Source organism: Chiloscyllium plagiosum, unplaced genomic scaffold (assembly GCF_037043375.1).
Source record: "Chiloscyllium plagiosum isolate Xiang-an unplaced genomic scaffold, Cpla_swu_hap1 HiC_scaffold_28, whole genome shotgun sequence".
NCBI lineage: Eukaryota > Metazoa > Chordata > Chondrichthyes > Orectolobiformes > Hemiscylliidae > Chiloscyllium > Chiloscyllium plagiosum.
The window spans coordinates 18,656,722-18,665,699 of NW_028270166.1; the positions used below are offsets into that span (position 1 = coordinate 18,656,722).

The 8,978-nt window shown below is 40.1% G+C and overlaps 1 long non-coding RNA gene across 1 annotated transcript in view; it reads left to right on the plus strand.

The window, feature by feature from the left end:
* Positions 1 to 7,243, plus strand: part of LOC148142502 (uncharacterized) — a 42,601-nt gene extending 35,358 nt beyond the window's left edge. Inside the window, exon 3 of the long non-coding RNA XR_015751901.1 lies at positions 6,454 to 7,243. This is a non-coding gene — a long non-coding RNA (uncharacterized LOC148142502). The remainder of the gene's footprint in view (positions 1 to 6,453) is intronic.
* Positions 7,244 to 8,978: the final 1,735 nt, after the last annotated feature.

The window sequence follows — 8,978 nt, forward strand, 5'->3', positions numbered from 1 at the left end:
GGGACTGGTTCTGGGGAAGATGGGACTATTACAAAATGGACGATCTACATCTGAACCAGACTAGAACCAATGTCCTTGGGGGGGAGTTTTTGTTTCAGCTGTTGGGAGGTTTTAAACTAATGTGGCAGGGGGCTGGGAACCAGAAGAGAAAACAAGTATGTAGTGAGGTGGAGACTGTAAGAATCATGAAGATAGCATAAAGGGAAGAGTAGGCAGAGAGCAGATGAATGCAAAAGAACTGGTGGCCTGAAATGCATCTACTTTAATGCAAGGAACATAATGTGTAAGGCAGATTAACTTAGGGCTTGGATTGGTCCCTGGGAGTATGATATTGCTATCACAGAGACTTGTTTGAAGGAAGGCCATGATTGGCAACTAAATGTTCCAGGATATACACGCTTCAGACAGAACAGAGAGGGATGTAAAAGGGTGCATTGCTGGTCATGGATGATATCGTGACTGTGCTAAAGGAGGACACTATGGAGGGCTTGGGTAGTGAGGCATTATGGGTGGAGCTGAGAAATAAGAAGGGTGCAGTTACATTGTTGGGGCTGTATTACAGGCCTCCCAACAGTGAGTGTGAGGTAGAAGAACAAATAGGTAAACAGATTATGGAAAGATGTAGAGGCAATAGGATGGTGGTGATGGGAGATTTTAATTTTCCCAACATTGACTGGTATACATTTAGCGTCAGAGTCTGGATGGGGTAGAATTTGTAAGAAGCGTCCAGGAGAGTTTTCCAGAGCAGTACCTCAATAGCCCGATGAGACAAGGGGCCATATTGGACCTGGTACTGGGGAATGAGCCAGGACAGGTGGTAGAAGTTGTGGGTGGGGGATTTCTTTGAGAACAGTGACCACAATTTTGTAACTTATAGAATACTCGTAGAAAAAGATGAGTGGTCCTAAGGGAAGAGTTCTAAACTGGGCCAAGGCCAATTATATCGAAATTAGGCAGGAGCTGGGAAATGTGGATTGGACACAGCTATTTGAAGGGAAGTCCACATTTGATATGTGGGAGGCTTTCAGAGATGGTGCAGGATAGGCATGTCCCATTGAAGGCAAAGGGTAGGAAGGGAAAGATTCGTGAACTGTGGATGATAGGAAAAATTGTACGACTAGCCAAGAGGAAAAGGGAAGTGTACGTAAGGTCCATGCAGCTAAGAACAGAATGCGCCCTGAAGGAATATTGGAAGAGTAGGGCAAGCCTTAAATGAGGAATCAAGTGGGCTAAAAGGGGTCATGAAATAGCTTTAGCGAGCAGAATTAAGGAGAATCCCAAAGTGTCTTATTCTTATATAAGAAGCAAGTGGATAACTAGAGAAATGATTTATCCACGAAAGGATAATGAAAGAAGGCTGTGTCTCGAACCTGAGAGAATGGATGAGATTCTGAATGATTACTTTGCATCAGTGTTCACTGAGGAGAGGAACTTGATGGATGTTGAGATTAGAGACAAAGGTTTGATTAATCTGGATCATGTTGACATAAGTGGGGAAGATGTGTTGGGTAGGCTACAGGTGATTAAGATAGACAAATCCTCAGGACATGATGGGATCTATCCCAGGTTGCTGAGGGAGGCGAGAGACGAAATATCTGGGGCCCTTACCGATATATTTGTAGCATCCTTAAACACAGGTGAGGTGCTGGAGGACTGGAAGGTTGCTCATCTTGTCTCCCTGTACAAGAAGGGTAGTAGGGATATTCCAGGTAACTACAGACCAGTGAGCCTGACATCAGTGATGGGAAAGTTGCTGGAGAAGGTAGTGAGGGATAAAATCTATTTATATTTAGAAAAGAATGGGCTTATCAGTGATAGGCAACATGGTTTTGTGCAGGGGAGATCGTGCCTTACCAACTTAGTTCTTTGAGGAAGTGACCAAGTTGATAGATGAAGGAAGGGCTGTTGATGTCATATACGTGGACTTTAATAAGGCATTTGATAAGGTTCGCCATTGTAAACTAATAGAGAAAGTGAAGTCACATGGTGTGCAGGGTGTTCAAGCTAGGTGGATAAAGAACTGGCTGAGCAACAGGAGACCGAAGTAGTTGAAGGGAGTTTCTCGAAATGGAGAAAGGTAACCAGTGGTGTTCCACAGGAACCCAGTGTTGGGGCCACTCTTGTTTGTGATATATATATATACATGATCTGGAAGAGGGCACTGTTGGTATGATCAGCAAGTTTGCAGATGACACGAAGATTGGTGGAGTAGCAGAAAGCATAAGAGACTGTCAAAGAACACAGGAGAATATAGATAGACTGGACAGTTGGGTGGAAAAGTGGCAGACGGAGTTCAATCCAGACAAATGTGAGGTGATGCACTTAGGCAAGTCTAATTCTAGAGCGAGTTATACAATAAACGGAAGAGCCTTTGGAAAAGTTGATGAGCAGAGAGATCTGGGAGTGCAGGTCCATTGTACTCTGAAGGTTGCTGCACAGGTGGATAGAGTGGTCAAGAAGGCATATGGTATGCTTGCCTTCATTGGAAGGGGTTTTGAGTATAAGAGCTGGCAAGTCATGTTAAAATTGTGCAAGACATTGGTTCAGCTACATTTAGAATACTGTGTACAGTTCTGGTCACCATATTGCCAAAAGGACGTGGAAGCTTTGGAGAGGGTTTACGAGGATGTTGCCTGGTATGGAAGATGCTAGCTATGAAGAGAGGTTGAGTAGGTTAGGTTTGGTTTCATTAGAAAAAAGGAGATTAAGGGGGGCTTGATTGAGGTTTATAAAATCATGAAGGGCATAGACAGGGTGGATAGAGATCAGCTTTTTCCCAGAGTGAAGGATTCAGTAACGAGAGGTCATGTTTTCAAGGTGAGAGGTGAATAGTTTAAGGAGGATACACGCGGCAAGTACTTCATAGAGAGGGTGATGTGTATCTGGAATGCATTGCCAGCAGAGGTAGTACAGGCAGGCACGGTAGATTCATTTAAGATGTATCTGGACAGATGCATGAGTAGTTGGGGAGCAGAGCGGTACAACGCTTAGGAATTGGGTGACAGGTTTATCCAGTAGATTTGGATTAGTTCAGGCTTGGAGGGCCGAAGGGCTTGTTCCTGGGCTGTAAATTTTCTTTGTTCTTTCATTTTAAAATGAACGATTCATTCCTGATGAAGGTCTTTTGCCCGAAATGTCAATTTTCCTGCTCCTTAGATAGTGCCTGACCTGCTGTGCCTTTTCAGCACGCCACTCTAATCTAGACTCTGGTTTCCAGCATCTGCAGTCCTCACTTTTGCCTCTTGATTTAATGCAGTAATTTTTACCTTTTTTTTGTACACAGTCCAAGAAATAAGGGTCCTCCACCCTTAGGAGCTATGAAACAACATTTTACAAATGCATTTCATTGAAAAAGTATATGCTGCATAGATAATAAAATATGAAACTTACATCTGTTCATCTCCATTCATCCTGTACACAAATATTGTATATCTGTATTATCAATTCTCTTAAATTTTCAACTTATTCAATTATGATGTTGTGGCAATGCGTTTGTTATCTCATGGCTTTTTTGCATTGCTGTGAAAAGTCTTTAAGTTTGAATCATTGTATCGCTAAAATCCATCTGAAAAATCTTACATTTCAGACTTTAAGCTTTCAATAATGCTGATGGACCAAAGTTAGAATAGAAATGTATTGTCTTGTGTACTTTTACATGAAAAATACTGGAGTTCTATAAGTTGCCCCAAGGTGACACCTATATCAATGATAGAAGTCATACTTAATTTTACCTTTTTTAAAACTTAGGACAAATCCTTCTCTCCCCTCGTCCTCGTCCTCATCCTCTCACTGTCTAAATAAACTACGTAGTCATGTACTTCAGCTACTATTTGATGCAAACATCTTTGGAATGTAGCTGCATCACCCAACATTGACATAACATATTTTATGTAGTAATATTTTCTAGTATTCCCTCATGAGATCACTTTTGGAAATATATTGCCAGTCTGTTGGTATAATCTTCTAGCCTAATTGGAATCTGTTTTCATGACTGTATTTAATTGTCTACAGTCTATGTAAAATCTAGACAATCCATCAGGCTTAGGAACTAACAATAGTGAACTACAGATGCTGTGGCTAGGTCCATTCAAGTGGTTTTCTGGTTGTACTGAATCACTTTCCACCTGTGCTTGATTTTCTCTGCTCAATTGATAAGGATATTTTATTAGCACAGAGTCTCCTATGTTTACATTGTGTCTCCCTAACCTAGTACACTAAGGATTTCCTTAATCTCCCTAAGTAACCTTACCAGAATTTCCCATTGTCTTTCCTCCAATTGCAAGAATAGTGTCTAACTATTCTAGTATTTTCATACTGGCTAGTTGTGTTGGATGAGATTTGAGAATGGTCTACCCTTCCATCCTGCTCATTCTTATTGTCGGTGTCATCCTCCACCACTTTTATCACTTGATGAACTTGCTCTTTCTCATCTTCGCTATGTAGATATTGCTTCAGTACATTCACATGACATTCACATGACATCACTGATTTTTCTTCTTGTGATTAGGAGTAACTACCAAATAAATCACTTTTCTAAACCTTCTAGCTATCTCGGAACCACCACCAAATTTTGCTTTCTGAAGTTCACCTTGTAAAAGCAATAATATTGGTACTTCATCTACTTGAAATGTCCTAGCCATAGCACGTTTGTTTAAGCATATTTGTGATGTTTTTAAATATCCCTGCACAACTTTATATGTTCTTTTCAATCTCTCTAGAAACATGGACATCTTTTGAGGATTCATTGCTTTGCAGGCAGAGCTTTTCCTGAATCAATTTTAATGGATCTCTTATCTCATGGCCGTGGATCAGTTCAGTGGACTAAACTCAATGGATTAATTTGAGGACTGTTTGGGAAGAAATAGTAAAAAAGCAAAACCTTTTTGACAAAAGCCCTTTTATATCTTACATGTCCAATGTTTACCTCAATTGTGCTCGTAGCAGCTTTTCACCTTCATGCTTTCCACTTCTCATTTCCAAGCGATTAGCCTAGTGTCTGCTGGGGTGGGTCAGAGATAAATGGGTTTGATCCTGTCCATCATCGTTTGCAGATTGGATGGCGAGGTCTTGCTATTCTCCTCAAGGTGAAAACACACAGTTGCAGCTTACTGATCCATTCAACCTGATATGATAGCTGTTGAAAAGAAATCAATATAAATATGTAAACATGAAAAATATGCCTTTGGTCAAAAGTAAGATAATTAATTGGTCATCTGGGATGCAACAGGAAAATTCTTTAGGGTTAATAATTTTTTAAAAATATTTGTCATAGTTCTTCCAATGAGTGTTTCAATTAATTGAAACTAAATATCAAATACTGAGAATTTATCAGGCAGAGATCCAATAGCAAATAGATTCTTGCAATAAAAATGTAAACACTCAAAGTGACAAGCACGAAGGCAGTTCCAAGCCTCAAATACAACAAAGCATGTTGTGGGAGCACTGCTACTCTTAAGTTAACTGAAGTGATTGTCTCAACTGAATTTCGGCCACACAATTGAAAAGGCCTCATGTCATAATAGAGTCTCTACTGTGTGGGGGCAGACCATTTGACTCATTGAATCCACACTAACCCTCTGAACAAAATCCCATCAGACCCATCCCTGATTCTATCCCTGTAACCTTGCATATCCCATGGCTAATCCAGCTATCTTACATATCCTAAGTCAATTTAGCATGGCCAATCCACTTAACTTGCACACCTTTAGACTGTGGGAGGAAACCAGGGCACCTGGAGGAAACCCACGCAGATACACGGAGAATGTACAAACTCCACACAGACAGTGGCCCAAGGATCGAATGGAATCTAATCCCTGGTGCTGTGAAGCGATAGTACTAACCACTGAGTCACCATGCCACCCTTTCTTTATTAGTGAGGCACAACTTTAGAAGGTATAGCCTCCAAAGTATTGTTGCAATCATCAAAATAAAAATCTTCTCAGTGCTCGTGGAGCTTCTGACAGACTCTAACAAAGATCCAGTTAAAAACAAAAGGCAGCAAATATAGCACCATTATAAGTATAATGGTTGCAGACTGCATATATTTGATTTGTTTCTAAGATATAAGACCATTTCACTTCATAAAGTCTTTGTTGAGGTCTTGATCAATGCCCCAATTCAAAAGAAAAGGAAACAAACATTTGTGTTTATATAGAACCTTTCCTAACCACTGGATGTCTGTGAATGTTTTCCAGCCAATTTAGTACTTTTGAAGTGTGTTCATTGTTGTGATAGGGAATGTATCAGCCAACTTGCACACAGCAAACCTCCAGAAACAGAAATGAGGTTATAATCAGATAATCATTTTTTGTGTGATAACTCTATGAAATAGTGCCATTGAATTTTTAACGTGCTAAAAAATATTGTTTCTCTATCATGAAGAAAAATAGCAATGACTAGCTATCAAACTGCATGGTCAACTTTTTTTTTAAAGAAATGTATTGTATATTCCAGTCAGACCTGAGCTGTGGGAGAAATTGAGACTCCAGTATGGAGGAATGTCAGAGGAGCTGCCAAACAGAGTCTTTTCTGTCTGTTCTAATAGTTGAGCTGGGTGTTAATGCTTCTTACCACTATTCAAGGAAAGGAACATGGACTTCTCCTGACAGCTTGATCAACATTCTTCCTTCAACCAACTAAATCGAAACCCTTTGTAAAATCTTGATATAAACAGAGTGGCTTACAAAGCAATCGTTTCATATTTCATTCTGTGTTATATATTGAATAATTTAAGAGGTGTGATCAGGCACTATTCAAACGAAAACCGTTCTTTTCCTTTCTAATAATTGTTACCTTATTCTGAACTTAGAAAGCCTGCAGCCAGCTGAATTTATCAAACACAGAAGAGATCTTTTCTGATTCACTGATTACATTGCCTAACATTAGCAGTAGTAGCCATGGTCCCAGAGGACGGCTCTCTCATTAAACAGAGATGACTGGCAGTGAATTCAAGCTGAGGGTCACCTGCTTTGGTTAAGGGTGAGGCTGAAAAAGCAAGACTTTCATGGTAACCTCAGCCAGTGTGAGAGTTGAACCCATGCTGTTGGAATGCTGCCTGGCCTGCTGTGCTTTTCCAGCACCACACACTCAACTCTGATCTCCAGCATCTTCAGTGCTCACTTTCTACCTGCTGGAATTATGCTGCATTGCTGTACTGATTGGAACCAGGGCCCGGTGGATCTCATTGACTATGAGATCCTTGATTGGGGTTGTTGGCACTACCTGTCACTGGCCACTTGGGTGTTTCTTTTCTTCCTGGTGGTGGAAACTGAATAAAGACTTGTGCACCTTGTGTCTTTCACTGTGTCTCACACCTGCATGTACACACACAACATGGGTGTGGGGGAATTAGTAAGCACTACCTCAGTTAGGCAGTAGTGTGGGGGTAATTGTTTAAAAATAAATAAAAAATAATAAATAAACAGGAGATTTTATGACTGCACTGAGCTGGCTGGTCTACACATGTAAATAAAGGATGACTTTGTGACAGGAGACTGGCCTCTCTGCAATTATTTCAGTTGCAAAGCAACTGAGCTAACCAGCGTGCTATTATCCCACCATCTCAACCCTCTGGGATTTGGAATCGATGGGGGACATCAGCCAATCAAAAGGTGTCTCCCCAAAGGGAAGAGGAACACAATGCAAAAAGTTTCAGTCCCTTGACGCACATTTCTTTTAGTTGTTAAATAAATAACTGAATATACAGATCTGGAACCACAATGCTTGTCTGACTAGCTGCCTACTCTGTCTGGTGTCTACCTACGTCTCTGGATGTTTTCCAGTCTGTCAATTTGCTTTCCTCTCTGTCTGTAAATCTCAAACAGACATTTTTATGTCACTATCATTATTCATTTAATATTGGTCATAAAAATAAACTTATTTAAATTTAAAATATCTATTCCTTTTTCCTGTTCATGTTGTCATCCCCTAATTTATTCTTGAATTTATTTGTATAATGTATACCATTTTTTCTCTCTGCTTTTTAATGCATATGGGCCCTATTCCAGAATCCTTTTGCATATTAACATTTTGCTAAATCTTTTTCTCCTATTGAGGCAGGATAGAATTTATAAACATTTGGCTCCACAGGCTGTGCCATGGGAAAGTAATAAATACAGCACTTAAATAGGCTAAATTAGAGAAAGCTACAAAAGGATGTGTTTTTCAGACAGTTCCAGCGTGATTAAAGGAATCTTTAGTGCTATGTGTGAAATAGAAATGAAGTATAGCTATGAGCAGATGAATTCCCATTGAACCATTGCAAGAATCCAAACCATCAAATCTCCATTCCTCTTCCAACTTAATAGCAAAGTAAAATGTAGCAGAGTTGCAGATTATTTCACTTGTGGGGGATAAGAGAGGGGGAATCACAAATGAATCTGTGCTCAAGTGAAGCTGAAAGAAAACGTTTGGCCTTGCTCTAATGAACTGAACAACTTCAGATAAAATTGGATTTCAGACTCAGGTTACTATTTATCTTATTTATCCCAAAAGAGGTCTGCAATTAACGTTAGAAAAAAATGAACAAAGTTCATGTACAAAAACCGAAGGAAGTGCAATCATTTTATTGAATGCCAATTGGGGTAATGTGAAATAAATGCTGAGAGATTGAGTTCACTAAAATTTATGAAGGCATTACAAATAAAAGACATTAAAATGATACATTCCTGAAAGTGAAGATACTTGAAGAATCCAGAAGTCAATATTTAGAGTGGCATGGTGGCTCAGTGGTTAGCACTGCTGCCTCATAGAACCTGGGTCCCAGGTTCAATTCCAGCCTTGGGCAACTCTGTGTGTGTGTGGAGTTTACACATTCTCCCCTTGTCTGTGTGGGTTTCCTCCACATGCTCCAGTTTCCTCCCATAGTCCAAAGATGTGCAGATCAGTTGAATTGGCCGTGCTACATTGCCCGTAGTGTTAGGTGCATTAGTCAGAGGGAAGTGGGTCTGGTTGGGTTACTCTTTGGAGGGTCAGTGTGG